The 18,091-nt window shown below is 33.3% G+C and overlaps 1 pseudogene; it reads right to left on the minus strand.

The window, feature by feature from the left end:
* Positions 1 to 664: 664 nt before the first annotated feature.
* LOC133880299 (phenylacetaldehyde oxime monooxygenase CYP71AN24-like) lies at positions 665 to 2,876 on the minus strand (annotated as a pseudogene).
* Between the last annotated feature and the right edge of the window lie 15,215 nt (positions 2,877 to 18,091).

Consider the following 18,091-nt stretch of genomic DNA (forward strand, 5'->3'; position numbering starts at 1 on the left):
CAATTTTTTATTTCTTGCCTTATAAGTACGTGTCTTTCCTTTATAGAATCCTTGTTGCATGTGTCTTTCTTTATGTAGTTTTTTATTTCTTGCCTTATAAGGTTTATAAGCTCTGCTTGGATTAATAGTTATTTCCTATATAGGTTTTACGTTGTAATAAGTCGGCAGAGCCTTATAAAAGGTGATGTATCGATGATTTTTGAGATCAATGAAAGAATTCAATTTTTATAATACTTCTGAGATGAGACTTCTCTAAAAGCTTTGGTGAGACTCCATAGCTAGCTTGGTGAGACTCCATAGTTTGGTGTGTTTGTATCCTCTATTCAAACAAGTTCAAGTGGGGCTGCGTCAGAACACCCATTGTTCCACATAAATCACCAAACTTTTCAACCAAATCAAACAGAGCATCATCACGTTGTTGTTGAGTGTAACGATGCTCTCCATTGGTTTGCCCGCTTAGTGTGTGCATAGTGCTTTAATACCAAATTGACGTCGCGTAGCAATAGAAACTCAAACTTCCAAATGTGAATTCTGCTAACTAGTTGAAAACAGAATTTTGTATATGGAAAAACAGAACAACAACAGAATCTAACAATCAATGGAGTCTCACCATTGAAAAGAGAAATTCATCTCTAGGTGGCTGAAAGAAGGTAATTCTTGAATTCCATAAATTGATGCCTTATTCTATTACAAGAGAGGTTTAAATAGATGATAATAAACCTTAAACCTAAAGACCTTGGGCCAAGCCTGTTTATTGAAGAGAAAAATAAGCACAACCAACATTACTAATTTAATACTATGGCATCTCGTTGGAGTATCACAAGGCTGACTCCCTCAGTGCAGTATTGGTACAAGATGAAGAGGAATTTTCTTCGTCACAGTGAGGCCATTAAATTCACTCATGTCCAAGTCCTCGTTTATACTAGTACCAGGCAACTTCCAATCAAGCCAACATAAGATGTTTGCAATCACATATTCAACTGAAGCAACACCGAATGCTAACCCCGGACATCCCCTTCTTCCAGCTCCAAATGGGATGAATTCCAAGTCTTGGCCTTTGAAATCAATCGAGTTGTTTTCAAATCTCTCTGGGAGGAATTCTTCTGGCCTCTCCCATATTTTAGGGTCCCTTTGAATTGCCCATGCATTGGCAAATATTCTTGTTTTTGGCGGAATATCATAACCTCCAATCTTCACACTTGTGAATGTTTCCCGAGGTAGCAAGAGAGGAAGTGGTGGATGCAGTCTTAGAGTTTCTTTAAGGATACATTTCAAATAATCCATTTTATTTATGTCATTCACGTCTATCTTTGACTTCTTGTTCACCACTTTTCTCACCTCTTCTTGTGCTTTCTTCATGATTCTTGGATTTTTTATCAGCTCTGTCATTAACCATTCCAAAGCTGTTGAACTGGTATCAGTTCCTGCCACAAACATGTCCTAAAAATGTGGAAAAAAGAAAACTTTAGAGGTGAATGTTAAGGATAAAATCACATGATTCAAGGTGATTAATTGAGTCCACAATCCACGATGACTTCAACCATCAACAATTGCCCAATTGCAGCTCAATCACGGTTTATGAGGCTCCTAGTTTCATGCCTAATAGCTCACTCCATGATTTATGCACAACACCCTTGCCTCCTGACATTGTACCTAGAAGTCATCTCATTTCCGTATTTGCTTTGCTTTGATTTTTTCAGTTGAAAAGTCTGTCTCCTAGTTTCTATTTCATCTATGAATTGTTTTTATTCTCCTGTACGAAGCTCTCAATCTTTTGTGGTTATAAATATATGGCGACTTTACTATTTTGGTTCAAGCTAACCAAAAAAGAGTTTCTCCAAACTCTTTTAGTGCAAGTATTGTCTGTGCATGTGTGTGTGTGCGTGTGTGTGTGTGTGTGTGAGAGAGAGAGAGAGAGAGAGAGAGAGAGAGAGAGAGATACCATTAGAATTGCTTTGATGTTGTTTTTGGTGAGCTCAATGTCGAGCATGTTATTCTTTTGAAGTCGGAGGAGAATATGTAACAAATCAAGCTTATTAGGCTTGTCATTGTCACTTTTCTCTGTCTTGTATTCTTCAATCATTTGATCAAAAAGAGCATCAAATCCTCTCATGGTGGCTGTCATTCTCGGAATTATTCCCGTAAGAACATCAATCCAGCCCAAAGAAGGGAAAAAATCTCCAAAACAGAATGCTACAAATAGCACCATTACTCTTCTTGATAGCTGTCCGAACTTGCTCTTACCATTTTCTTCTTCAAACTTTTGTCCAAGTATACATCTAGAGGCTATGTTGTTCGTGGTGGCATTGAACATCTCACTTAGATTAACAGAATCCCCTTTGAGACACGAGTGACGTATCTTGTTGATCAATGCTTCAACTTCCTCTTCCCTTACATATTGAAATGATTAAACACATTTGATGCTCAAAAGTTCGAGGACACTAATTTTCCTAGTTTGTCTCCAAAACTCACCATAGGGTGAGAAGAATACATCTTGGCATCCATAGAGCATGATATTGCCACCTGTGGTTTTGGGCCGATTTGACAAAATGAGATCATGTGTTTTCATAATTTCTCTGGCCATATCTGCAGACGACACAACAAGGGTTGGAGCATTTCCCAAGTATAAGAACATTAGGGGGCCGTACTTCTTAGAAAGGGCTTGAAGAGAGCGGTGTGGGAGTGTGCCAAGCTGATGTAGGTTGCCAATGATCGGTAGTTTTGGTGGGGATGGAGGTAAATTGGGTTTGCCACTTCTTAGACGCTTGAAAACAAAAAGAAAAGAGATGAGAAAAATAAGCAAGAGAAGTGGATTGAAGGTGATTTTGTGTAGCTCTGGCAATAATAGTATAAGAGCCATTTCCTAGAGATCTCAAGTGTTTAGAACAATGTTGCTAACAACTTCAATGGCAGATGCATTTATAGGCCAGCAGTGGCCATAACCCCTGCTGGACTAAAAAACAAAAAAAAATCTTATTAAATTGTCAATGCTAGCTAGAGCTAATGGCCCCTACAACCTTACCGCTTCTCTAATGCTAATAGCCCACCTTGTCCCACCACTCTTTTTTTTTTTTTTTTTCTTTTTCTATTTCTTCTTGTAAGTGACAAGTCACTGAGACAAACCTTGCATACAAGTACCAAAAAAAAAAATTTCACTATAGGCTCAGGCTACTACTAGTTAACTAGTCTAAAAGGGACTTTACATAGGAAAAAAAGAAAAGGAAAAAGGTCTCAATCGTGTGGTAGAAGCCAAAAAGTGCATGAGAAAATGAAATGGCGAAGCAAAAAGTTGAATAGTCTTTGTAGAACTAAGAAGTGCACGAAGATTATCCTCTTGATTTTTCTGAGCAAGAGTAAATTAATTTCAGATTTTAGCAAAAATATTTTGAACTTAATGTGCATAATGATTTGAAGTTTAAAAATTTGTCTTCCATTGTAAAATTATGTCAAGGATTGACAGAGACAGAAAAATAAAAGACGTACCACCTTATTGATAAATTGATTTGTCTCATTTTGACTCTTCCTGTATTTACAGCGACTATGGAACGAGCATTTTCAACTATAAAAGTTGTTAAAACAAAACTTCGCAAAAAAAAAAATTAAGGATGAATTTCTAGTAAATAGTTTAGTTGTTTATATTGAAAAGGAAATTGCAAAGAGCTTCAATTTAGATTCAATACTTGATAATTATGTTTCTCTAAAAAGATGTAAACTAGATTTTTAAACACTTTATATTTCTGTTTTTTTTTTTTTTTTTTTTTTTTTTTTTTTTTTTTTTTTTTTTTTTGTACTAGTTCCAGCAATGTGAATTGCAACTCATTCCTTCAGCTATATATAAAAGCTTTTCAAGTTGGAGAAAGCTTTTGAAACTTCGGGGCCTAGCTCGCTCTTTTCTCAGACTTGAGGTTGGAAATGGTAGTCGGGTGGCTGGACAATTGGCATCCTTTGTGTGTCTTACTTGATCGCTTTGGCTACAGGGCTGTTTATGACTCTCATAGCTGGCTCAATGCCAAGCAATGTATAATAGGCTTACCACGGGTGACCGCATGTTGGCTTGGGGACTCAAAGGAGACACTAGTTGTGTGTTTTGCAGAGGCTGTACAGAAAGCACTGACCATTTATTTTTTTTTCTTGTGGTTTTAGCTCCAGAATTTGGAAAACCTGCTTTCAAAGATGTAACATTCGGAACCCTCCTACTAGATGAGATGATGTGCTGGTTGAAGGTTGTACGTAGTGCCTGGAAAGATAAGTCTATGATGGGGACTATTTGTCGGCTTAGTTTTAGTGCTACGGTGTAAGGAATATGGAGGGCGAGAAATGAGATAAAAATACGGGAGCCAACCTAAAACTGAAAAACAAATTCTAAAGTTTATTTTCTGGGAGATTCAGTCTAGAATTTCAGGCTAAGGGAAAATTCCAACAGAACTTGGAGAACACTAGACTATGTCATCACTGGAATGTTGATATACAAGTCCTAGCTTAGTTTTGTTTTCTTGTTGTGGTTTGTCTCTTGGTCTTTCAGTAGTTTTTGTGTTGTACAAACTCATTCTTTTGTGTATAATAGATCTTCTTATTCATAATAAATAAATAAGAAGCTTTTCAAGTTACAAATATCTCAACCCAATAATAATAATTAATTTGTAAAACAACCAGTGGAATAATTGACGTTTATTAGTGAATAAAATCACGAGGGAATCTAGGCATCTTTTTCGGAAAACTGCATGCTAGCTAGCTACTTTTTACCTGGCCTGATACTTCAGTTAACATATTTAAAAAAGATGAAAAAGAAATCTTGACATTGAGGTATTCTGGCATATATGCAGTATGGCTACGTTGGCTAGCGTCACTGGCATCGCAAAAAGTCTTGAATTTTCTGCCTCTTCAAGAGATAGAAGAAGGAACTAACACTTGGCCTCAGCCAATATTTTGCGGAGGCACAAGAGACAAATGCATGGCTTAAGGGGTGTTAACACTGTTAGGCAAATGATCAGTTTAAGTAGTTAATCTTATATATCTTCCAACACCTCAGCTGACAGCTGCCCATTTCTAATTCAGTGCTGTACACGTCAGCTAGCTTGACGTTACGCTCTACATCTATTCTATGATATAACTTTTAACTTTCTAGTGTTTTTTTAGCTCAGGGAACGTAACAAGAAGAGAATTTTATTCAGTGAGTTCTTTCTAGAAATTTTTCCTATGGCATGAAATTTAGGGAAGCTACGCGCTTCTAGTGCTCTTAACTGTTAAGGTAAGTTAGATGCCAATAAATAAATTCTAACAAATTAATTAATCGATTACGGGTAAAGAGAGAGAATAAATAGGTACGATTAATATAATGTGCTATTGGACAACACACTTTCCTGTTTGAACTTATAAACACAACTTCATGTACAACGTGTAACGCCTAGGTTGCCTTATGTGCAGAATAGATTTTTAGAATAAAATGATTATTTTTATAAAATAGCTATTCTTTTATTTGTTTGCACATTATTCTTAAAAATAACTATTTTCATGAAAATAATTATGTCCTTTTTAAGAGGTGATGAGGAATAGTGCCCAAGCCAAAAATTTGTACGTATACATAGAAGCAGGAGCGTAACTAAAATAATAAAATATAATGACATTTTTTTATTCTTGATCTTTATATTTTATATCTTTATTTTATATATATATATATAAAATATAGTAAATACAATTTAAAAGAGAAATTATGAGACAATAAGTGTAACACAAATAGTATATCTATCAGACTTCATATATATATATATATATATATATATATATATATATATATATATATATATATATGCCAAAATTGGTATAACATACTAATACAAAAATAAAGAAAAATAAAAAAATTAAGCGTCTAAAATTGCATCTCACACTCTCTTAGAGAAATGAAGTTTTCAACATTTTCTTTCTCAATATTGACAGCTAAATTATTTGCAAAAAACTCATCCTCCATTTGTTACGATGTCTTGTTTTATTTGCAAGAATATGAGCATATTCTAATAGCTATTAATCTAGCAAATCAACCAAAAAAAAAAAAATATCTTAATAAAATGAACAAACAATAACAAATAACATAGTTGAGATTAGCAAAAAGTTGCTGAAACTTGTTCACACTTGAAAAAATTCCAAAGTATAAAAGCAATCTTATAAAAAAAAACTTGTCAATATCGTTAAATAAATTATAATAAAAAGTAATTTATCATTGAATTGTGCTGAATTTTAATAATAATTAATTAAGCACAATTATTGTTGAAAAGTGTTACGTATAGTACTCTTAAGTTTAATTTCAATTTGGGCTGAGTATTAGAGTGGTTGAATATTTAGAATTTACTCGAAAACCAGCCCAAATTTTAAGACATCTTAATTTTGTAGGGACTGAGCTGGCTGGTTTTAATTTTATGAGTAATGTTATGGACTATTTTTTATTCTCTTTTTATCCTTCTAAAGTTGATGTGGCTTTTAAAGTCACAAATGGATCAAAGTCAAATAGTGATCTATTCCAAATTTAGATTTTAACGAAAAATTCTAACAGATGGGTGAGATTAAAAAAAAAAAAAAAATTTGAAAAAAAAAATACTAAAATAATACTTTTTAAAATTTATAAATATGATTGCAAAAGTGATGAGAGATTAGTAGTGATAAATAAAGTTTTCCATATTTTTAATTTCATGCAAATCATATTTTACTCGAAGAGAGTGTAGAAATTATACTTTTATGATGTCGATTTTAATGGCAAGTTTAGCATTGGTAATTATATAAATAAAAAACCAAAATTTATCTAAAAAACAAAAACAAATTTTTTTTAATTTGTTAAGGGCATGAAATAGCGACCACAGAACCGCTAGTTATGGTCTAGCATTAGTTGCGACCCATGAATCGCAGCTAATGGTTCAACATTAGTAGTGACATTTTGTTTCGGTTCTAATAGGTTTAGCATCGACACAAAAATATTCTCAGAGGCAACATTTGTCGCTGCTATGGATTATTAGCATTGATTATTAGTATCCATCGACATGTCACCGCTATTAATCAATAACGGTGACAATAGAACTATCATAGGCGAGTTTTTCTCGCCACTATATATATATATATATATATATATATATATATTTTGTAGTGAACGCCTAATAAAGAAGTTAGCATAATTATTTTTTAAAAGACGCTAATTGAATAAAACGACACTGATGACTTTCTTTTTTATTTTTTTAGTGTATCATATTTAATCAAATTACGCACCCAAGAGGATCAATTTGGCATAGAAAAAAGGACAATCATAATAATGGTAGATCCACTATGTACTAAGATTTGAAGTTTTCTCTTTTTCTTTCATCTTTTTATTTTTATTTTCTTATTTTTTTGTTTTTTGTTTTTATTTATTGGATAGAAGCCTTAAAAACGTACGTAACTTATATATATACCTAATGCAACTTCAATCTGTTGTTTTTATTTTTTTCTTTGGATGAATATATCATGTGTCGTACGTCCATGAAATTCTCTTGACCGGTTAGTGCATGGGTAAAAATGTTTTACATGTTATTGTGTACAATCTGTTTGACGATATATATATATATATATATATATATATATATAGCATGAAAGTTTCCAAGGAAGAGGAACACTCAAGTTTCACTTAATATTATTATTAATTTTGAAGTCACCTTCCCTTACATAATTCCTACTCACCTGTTGTTATCTCCTTTGCTATTCGGTAGCTTAAGATATATAGGCTATGGTTAGACCTGTCTCGAGAAAGTGTACCAATAATTGTTCATGGACTATTTCAAAAGTGGCTAAGCATTTTGTAAATAATATATGACAATGACTAGGATTATGCTCATGAAAAGCACATGTAGGGTTAAAGTGATGTAAGTCAAATTTTGATGACCTATGAATGATAGTCTTTGAAGATGTGTGTCATCTCCTGACTCATTTGCAAATGTCGTATCCATCTATCTATTCTTAATTTATGCTAATTTTACGAGTTGCATAGATTATAATAAACCTTTAATTAACACCATATATGATATCTTATAATGAATCTTTAAGATTATTATATTTTGATAATGACAGTTTTTTTTTTTTTTTTTGTTCAAACTAGGTTAAAGAAATTTATTTTAACGCAGTCTATAAAATTGTCATTTGTCTCTTGAACTTGTAAAATGTTCATTTTTTTTTAAAATAGCTTTAGGAGAATTGGAGAAAATTGTATTTAAATAACACATATTTTTTAAATGCTAAATGCACAACAATTTTATAAACTAAATTAAAAATAAATAAATAAAACTTTATACAAAATTTGAAGAAAAATTTTATGGGTTCGACTTTGGAAATGGCTCACGTGGGATAAACTTGTCGCCCAAACGTTTTTACTTAATATTTGAAGGTGTGTGTCATCTCCTGTCTCATTTGCAAATATCAAATGATCTATTCTTAATTTATGCAAATTTCACTGGCTGTATAAATTATAAAGAATCTTTAAGATAATTATATTTTGGCACGCTCCACGAACTGTATAAATTATAATGCATTTTTAAGATTATTATATTTTGGCAAGGACGAAATTTACTTTCAAATTAGATAAAATTTCACTAAACTTTCTTGAATTACCGCTACTCTTTCAATTATCCTTCTAATCATAAAAAGAAATTCAATTTAATATATTAATCTTTCAATTATTTTTTAATTTCATCAATCTATTAAGACTTTTAATTAAATTCTGTTAAAATTTTCAAAATACGCCACTTAGTCGACCTCACACCCATGCCAATTCAAGACATATATATATATATGTGCTTCTGCATGATCCAAATGCTCGGCCCCATGTTTGCTTCTTCTAAGTTGTCATGTTGATAGCATATTATCGGTGCGCATACATAAATTATTGTGTAGATACAATTTAGGTGCAAATAGCATTGAAAGTTTCAATTAGCATTGAAGCTTCTCTTATTATCAAGGTTGAAATCACCTTACACTAATTTCATAAAGGAAAAACAGCATATTCTAAAACAGAACGAGAGAATGAATTAGAAAAAACCATGAATCTCTTAATGCATAGATGGAGGGGTATTTTGGAAATTCTGTCACGATTTCATGAAAAATTCTAACGGATGGTTAAAATTCAAAAGAAATTGAAAGATAGATACCATAAACTGACACTTTTTAAAGTTTGTGTACTTTTTTCAAAAATGATAAAATATAAAGGGTTATAAGTAAAGTTCTCAAAAAAAAAAAAAAAAGTGGTTTAGTGAAGGGACAACATGAGTTCGAGTTTCCAGAAATATGATGCTAAAAGGAGACAAGATTTATTCTTATTAATTCCTACTCACCGGTTGTTTGTTCTTATCCTATTCGGTAGATTAAGATAGGCTATGGTTCGACCCGTCTTGAGAATGTGTCCACATGAGTACCAATAATTGTTCATGGACCATTTCAAAAGTGGCTAGCATCTTTGTAAATAATATATGACAATGACTAGGATTACGCTCATGAAAAGCACATGTAGAGTTAAACTGATGCAAGACAAATTTTGCTAGCATATGAATGATACATACTTGTAATATTTCATACCATATTATATTCTTTATTTTTATTTTTTATTTTTTTTCTAAATAAATGGGGTATTATCTTCTTTATTTAATCTTTGAAGATGTGTGATCTCCTATCTCATTTGCAAATGTTGTATCTATCTATTCATAATTTATGCTAATTCCACGAGCTGCATAGATTATAATAAATCTTTGATTAAGACCATGATATCTTATAATGAATCTCAAAGATTATTATATTTTGGTAATGCTATTTATTTATATTTTTTCAAACTAGGTTAAAGAAATTCCTTTTAATGCGGTCTATAATATTGACATGTGTCTCTTGAACTTTTAAAATGTACATATTTTTTAAATAGCTTTAAGAGAATTAGAGAAAATTGTATTTAAAAAACACATTTTTTAAAAGCTATGTGACTCAACAATTTTATAAACAAAATTAACAAAAAAAAAAAAAAAAACAAAACAAAACAAAACAAAAAAAAAACAAACAAATTAAAATTCTCTATATAAAATTTGAAGGAAAACTTTATGGTTCAATTTTGGCAATGGCTCACATGGGATAAACTAATTATTGCCCAAACGTTTTTAATTAATCTTTGAAGATGTGTGTCATTTCCTGTCTTATTTGCAAATGTCTAATGATCTATTCTTATTTTTTGCAAATTCCACCGGCTGTATAGATTATAAAGAATCTTTAAGATTATTATATTTTGGTAAGGTCCACCAGCTATATAGATTATAATGCATCTTTAAGATTATTATATTTTGATAAGGACAAAGTTTACTTTCAAATTAGAGAAAACTTCATTTAATTTCCTTGAATTATCGCTGCTCTTTCAATTACCCTTCTAAACTTTAAAAAAATAAAATAAAATAAAATAAAAATAAATAGTGGATAAATCTTTCAATTATTTTTTAATTTCATTGATCTATTAAGATTTTTCGTTAAATTCTGTCAAAAATTTAAAAATATGCCACTTAGTTGACCCCTTACCGCCATTTCAAGACATATGCATGTGCTTCTATGTGTTCCAAATCCCCCCATGTTTGCTTCTTCTAAGTTGTCATGTTGAGAGCATTTTATCAGTGTGTGTGCGCGCGCATAAAGTATTGTGTACCTACAATTTGTGTACAAATAGCATGAAAGTTTCAATTAGCATTGAAGCTTCTCTTATTAACAACGTTGAAATTACCTTACACTAATTTCATAAAGGAAAAACAGGATATTCTAAAACAAAACAAGAGAATGAATTAGAAAAAACCATGAATCTCTTAATGCATAGACAAAGGAGAGTGCAATATTGGTACAAGATGAAGATGAATTTTCTTCAATGCGGTGAGAGTGTTAATTTCAGTCATCTTCAATGATGATAGCTTAAAAGTGCTTATTTTTCCTATTAAAATAAGTATTATCATACTTTATTATGATTTAATTATTGCATTTTATATTTAATTGTGAAATATTGTTCAAATATTAATATTAAGATTAAATGATATATTAATGCAAGAAATTGTGTTATGTAGGAATTACAAAAGAAATCAAAGAGTTAAGGCCAAGAGGTGGGTCAAAAGAAAAAGTCTATCTTATGCCAAAGATTGAGTCCAACATGTAGTACAAGAAGATGTGAAACCAAATTGCTGGACCCAAGAATTGGAGAAAAATTCAAATACTACTGCATGACAAAATCAAGAAGAAAAATGTGTCTTTCGCTCTTATAAAAAGAAGAAGCAGAGTTTTATTTCAAGTGTAAGAGAGAGACATGGAACAAATAGAAAACTGAGATTCTTATAGTTGTATAAATCTCAAAAGAAGAATGACTCTTATCTCTACAATAGAAGCAACATAGCAACAAACAAGGGATTCGAAAATTGCAGAAAAAAGAGAAGAAGACGTTCAGCTCCAGATTGAAGAAGACAGCGGCGACGGTTCAAGATTTGTTTTTATTCTCTTCTTAGTTATTTTATTTTGCTAGCATGATGTTTATGATTTTAAAGGTAAAATTTATTTACGTAATCATGTCTAGCTAAATCTCTAGCTGAGGCTAGGGGTGAAACTTTTAATAAGATTGTAGTATTTATTTTTCAACTCTTTTATGGTTTTTAATGTATGATCTTTTTAATTGATTGCATGATTTATTCTTAGAAAAAAAGTTTTTGTTTTGCAAAATTTCTTGATTTATTGTTAATTACCGGTACAGTGAATGCTTTGAATTCCCTGCGAATCAAATAACAAATTTTGCGTAATAAAATCAATTAATTTTAAGATTAATCTTTTGATAATATTTTCTCTTGGTATTCACTGATCTATTTTTCGATTATCATATGAGTTGCGAAATAAATATTATAATTTTGTTAAAAGTAAAACCCCAATGTTGTTTGCATCATTCAACTAAATCATCTGTCATAGATTTTTCTTAATTTTATTTTTTTAGTGTTCTTTGTTTCCCAAATCCCTATGGTTCGACACTCGGACTTTCTAGAATTACTACTTTGCAACAACCTGCACTTAGGTTCGCACACTTAAGTTGCCAACATCCAAGTCCCCCTGCAACTTCCAATCAAAACAACACGAGATTTGCAACCACATTTTCAACTAAAGCAAGAGATGCTATTTATTTATTTATTTCAATTTCTGTCCAATTTTATTTATATTTGTTTTTTAAATATTTCATTGAAGGGTTTATATGTAGGTAATGCATATTTAATGAAGGATTTAAAAAAGAATTGGATAAAAGATAGACAAAAGTTGGAAGAATAGCAGGTCTCAATTGTGATAGTTGTGAACATATGAGATGAGAAATGCTATTTTTTCAACTCCTGCTGAACTCTAATCTAACTCTAGTAATTTTTTTTTTTTTTTAAAAAAATAATTATTAAATATGTAGAATGAATATGTAAAAATACAGATATGATGATTAGTTTAAAAACAATTTGAATAAAAGTTGGATGGGATCAAAATTTAAAATTAATTATTGAATATCTAAGATTAATATGTAAAAAAATAAATCTAATGATTAGTTTTTTTAAAAAAATAAATAAAAATTGGACAGGGATCAAAAAAGTAGCAGGTCTTGAAAGACAAACTAGTTTACTAACTAGTCACCTTTCTATATCTCTTTCACTCTTTCTCTCTTTTATTACTAGAAGACAAAATAAGACTTAGAGAAGAGTAGAGAAAAATAGAGAAGAGTTGAGGAAATATTCTTCACTTTTTTTTATATTTTAAAACACCTTACAAAGCCCATATATATAGGCATACAAAACACAAGCGACTAAATCATTTTTTTACTTCTTCTTTATTACAATAAATTAACACCAATAACTCATCTAATTTAAGACTTCAGTTGAAGAAAACTTAAGACATCAATAAACTAAATGCCTTTATTAAAAAAAAAAACTCTTAACTAGCTTCTGTATTAAATATCCTTCTTACGTTTTGGATTTGTTGAGTTTCCAACACGCCCTCTCAAACCAAAACTGTCCTCATGCCAAGCATATCTCTTAGCCTCATGAAAATTGCACCTGCTAATGGCTTAGTAAATATATCTGCTACTTGTTCAGTGGTGTGGCAATATTGGAGCTCTATTGTCTTCCGCTTCACATGGTTTCTAAGAAAGTGGTACCTAGTGTCAATGTGTTTGCTCCTCCCATGTTGTACTGGATTCTTCGCTAGCTTTATTGCTGATTGGTTATCCACATAAATCACAGTTGGTTCTTCTTGTGGATGTTCTAGTTCCTTCAAGAGATTCCTTAGCCATATAGCTTCACAAACAGTAGATGAAGCCGCCACATACTCCGCCTCACAGGTAGACAAGGCTACAATTGCTTGTTTCTTGGATGTCCAAGAAAATGCTGTAGAACTAAAATAGAACACATAACCAGTAGTACTTTTCCTCTCATCTTGGTCACATCCCCAATCACTATCTGAGTAACCAACTAATTTTGCTTCATCACCATACGCATAGAATAAACCAAGATTCATAGTACCTTTTTTTGTACCTTAGTATCCTTTTTGTAGCTAACCAATGAGTCTGCATTGGTTTCTCCATGTATCGACTCACAAGTCCAACTCCATAGACAATATCTGGTCTTGTGATCATCAAGTATCTCAAACTTCCAACCAAACTCTTGTAAAGAATTGGTTCAATAACTCGATCATCTCATTCTTTTGACAACTTTATGCTTGTTTCAACTGGGGTACTCATAGAGTTGCAGCTTTCCATCTTGAATTTTTCTAATATCTCCTTCATGTACTTCTTTTAAGATATGAAAATTCCATCATGTTGTTGCTTCACTTCAATGCCAAGGAAGTAGGACATCAACCCGTTGTCTGTCATCTCAAACTCCCTAAACATTGATTGCTTGAATTCCTTGAACATTTCACTATTATTTCCTGTGTATAACAGATCGTCAACATATAGGCAAATAATTAGAAATTCACCTCGATGGTTTTTCTTCATATAAACAGCATGCTCATATGGACATTTGGTGAAGCCATTCTGATGAAGGTAACCATCAATGCATGCATTCCAAGCTCTTGGTGCCTGCTTTAGGCCATATAACGCCTTTTTAAAGCAGTACACCTTGCTTTCTTCTCCTTCTATTATCAAGCCTTCCGGTTGTTGTATGTATACTTCTTCTTCAAGGATGCCATTGAGAAAAGCTAACTTGACATCAAGTTGGTATATCTTCCAGTTATGATGAGCGGCAAGTGCGATCAACAATCTCACTGTGTCAACTCTCGCAACTGGTGCAAAGACCCCTTCATAGTCGATGCCGTACTTTTGTTTGTAGCCTTTAGCTACTAGTCTTGCCTTGCATCGAGAAACTTCACCTTCTGCAGTGCGTTTGATCTTGTACACCCACTTGACACCAATAGCATTTTGGTTTGATGGGAGTGTTGTCAACTCCCAAGTGTCATTCTTTTGAATAACATGTATCTCCTCCTCCATTGCGGATCTCCAACAATCTTCTTCAACAGCTTCTTGAAAGGTAAGAGGCTCATGATCAGTATATAGGCAGAAAAGATTAGTCTCTTCTTCTTCTGTTTGCTCATAGATTTTCCTAAGACTTCTCATCTTACTTTGATTTGTAGAGGATCTGCTGCTGCTACCTCCCATAAAAGGTGTAGAGTCTCTATGAGCTATGGACGGTGTGCTAGGCTGAGAAGATGGTGGGGTACTTGGTGGAGCTTCTGTTGAGAGCTCTTCAGGCTCCTCCAACACTTGTTCTTTGACCTTGTCTTCATCACTCCAGTTCCACACACTTTCTTCATCAAAGATAACATCTCTACTAACCACTAGCTTTTTTGTTAGTAGGTTGTAGAGCTTGTACGCCTTCGACTCTTCACTATATTCGAGGAAAATACATTTCTCACCACGATCATCAAGCTTCTTCCTCTTGGATTTAGGAACTTGAGAATATTGAAGACACCCAAAGATTCTAAGGTGTGCAACACTTGGCTTGTAACCGCTCCATGCCTCTTGAGGTGTCATATTCTTGACACTTTTGGTCGGACATCGATTGAGTAGATAAGTTGAGCTTGCCACAGCTTCTGCCCAGAATTGTTTTGGCAGTCCTTTCTCCTTGAGCATGGTTCTGGTCATATTGAGAATGGTACGATTCTTCCTTTCTGTAATTCCATTTTGTTGTGGTGTGTAAGCAGCAGTAAACTGATGCTTTATTCCTTGTTCCTTGCAATACTTGTCAAATTCTTTTGAGGTGTATTCACCACCTCGATCTGAACGGAGAGTTATGAACTTGTGACCACTTTGATTTTCAACAAGAGCTTTAAAGTTCTTGAATACAATAAAGGTAGCTGACTTTTCTTTAAGAAAATAAACCTAAAGTTTTCTACTAAAGTCATCAATAAAGGTAATGAAGTATCTATTACCTCCTAATGACATGGACTCTATTGGTCCACATATGTCAGTATGAACTAGCTGCAATGGTGACGATGCTCTCCAAGATTTGCCGCTAGAAAAAGGAAGTCGTGCCTGCTTGCCAAGTATGCATTCTTCACAAACATTGCTCGGTGGCTTGATCACTGGTAACCCATGCACCATGCCAGATGATGATAGTAGCTTTAGGCCACTGAAATGTAGATGACCAAACCGAAGATGCCACTTCCATGACTCACTTACTTTGAGTCCATAGAAGCACTTCTCGGATTTTATGTTAAGATGTAACGGGAACATGCGATTATTAGCCATTGGAACATGAGCCAAAATTCCTCCACGTGTATCTCTCAAAATGTGAGAGTAGTTCTCCATATGTATGGTGTACCCCTTCTCGAGCAGCTGCCCAATGCTAAGAATATTGCTTTTCATATTAGGCACATAATAAACATCAGAAATGTACCATTTCTTACCATCATTTTGACAAATTTTTATCTTCCCTTTGCCTTCAACTGATATTTTGGAGGAATCCCCCAAGTTCACATTTCCGTGAACTCCTTCTATGAGTTCTACGAACAGATCTTTCTTCCCACACATGTGATTACTTGCGCCAAAATCGAGGTACCAAACCTCATCTATTGAATTTGAATCATTATGAGCAAGAAGTAAAATAGAATCACCGTGAACCTCATTAATTGCTTCTGCAACATTGGCTTGTTCATCATCTTTGTGCCAACAATCCGAGGCGTAGTGTCCAAACTTCTTGCAGTTGTAGCATTGGATATTCTTGGAGTTTCCACGTCCATATGTGGATCTTCCTCTTCCTCCGTGGCCTCCTCGTCCCCGACTTCTGAAGCTTTGAGTCTCCTGTTGACTTTGACATGGTTGTTGAGAAATACCACGCCCCCGGCCTCTACCACGACCACAGTTGGAGTTGAATTTGCCTTGATCATTTAGAGTCAGTTTTGACTCTAGTGCTTGTTCTAATACACCAGAATTAGCATTCTTCTGCATCCTTTGCTCATGTACTTGTAAGTTGTAATGAACCCAACAATTAAGATTCTCCAAGTCCTTAGACTCTTCGATAGCTACAACTACATGCTCAAATTTAGAGGAAATGGATCGAAGTACCTTTTCTACGACTTGGATGTCATCAAGCTTCTCATTGTTTCTTTTTAAACCATTCACAATTACTAACAATCGTGAAAAATAATCGGACACCGATTCTCCATCCTTCATGTGAAGAGCCTCGAACTCTCCTCGTAATGTTTGGAGACCGACTCGTCTCACCCGTTCATCTCCTTTGAAGATGGAAGCTAGAATCTCCCATGCTTGTTTACTTGTCGTTGCTTTAGCAACTTTCTCGAAGGTAGGCTCGTCCAACCCTTGATAGAGTAGAAACAAAGCCTTTTTATCCTTCTTCCTCTGCTCCTTAAGAGCCTTCTTCTCATCACCTGTGTATTCAGCTTCTTCCTCCTCGGTGGGTTCTGTAAATCTGTCAGTTAGGACTTCCCACAAATCTTGAAACCCAAACAAGGCTCTTATTTGGATAGACCACGACCCATAGTTATCTTTTGATAATCTAGGGATTTGTTGCTAGACCACGTTGGAATCCATTTCTAGAATGGACAAAAAATGGGAATGGCAAAATGTACAAGGCTCTGAGACCAATTTGAAAGACAAACTAGTTTACTAACTAGTCAACTTTCTATATCTCTTTCACTCTTTCTCTCTTTTATTACTAGAAGACAAAATAAGACTTAGAGAAGAGTAGTGAAAAATAGAGAAGAGTTGAGGAAATATTCTTTACTTGTTTTTTTATATTTTAAAACACCTTACAAAGCCCATATATATTGGCATACAAAACACAAACGACTAAAGCATTTTTTTACTTCTTCTTTATTACAATAAATTAACACCAATAACTCATCTAATTTAAGACTTCAGTTGAAGAAAACTTAAGACATCAATAAACTAAATGCCTTTATTAAAAAAAACTCTTAACTCTTCTTTATTAAATATCCTTCTTACGTTTTAGATTTGTTGAGTTTCCAACAGGTCTCTCGTCTAATCGGCAGTCGTTCCTTCTTCTTCTTGTTATTTTTTCCCAGTCGTCGATCTCTTCGAGTTCGTTTACCACTACCAGTTATAAAGTCTTGAGAATTCTATGAATGTTTTTGCACTGCGGCTTTGTATTTATAATGTATCTTAGGTTACAATGATAGTGAGATAGGAATATCAGATTGTATCATCATCTGACATGTTTACAGTTGAATATATATATATATAAAAGATGTTATCTATATCTGAGATATGTTTACGTACATTTGAATTCTAACTTATCAACTCTTAACTGCATCTTCATTTTTCGTAAGTCGTGGCTGTGGTGTTGTTGATTTAGGATTATTATCCTCAGCTTGATTGTCGCTGAAGCGTTTGCCTTAGACTCTATGTGAAGCTTTATACAGAATATCATTGATACCAGTGACCACAACCACGCAGTGAGATTTAGGAGCCGCGGTTTTTGAAGACAGCCCTTTGAATTCATTTGTTTGCATCAAATCTGGCAGTGAGTGAGATAGAGGCAGAGAGAGGGGCGGGGAAACCATTCAGAGTTACTATATAGATCAAAAC

This window comes from Alnus glutinosa, chromosome 10, assembly GCF_958979055.1.
Source record: "Alnus glutinosa chromosome 10, dhAlnGlut1.1, whole genome shotgun sequence".
Lineage (NCBI taxonomy): Eukaryota > Viridiplantae > Streptophyta > Magnoliopsida > Fagales > Betulaceae > Alnus > Alnus glutinosa.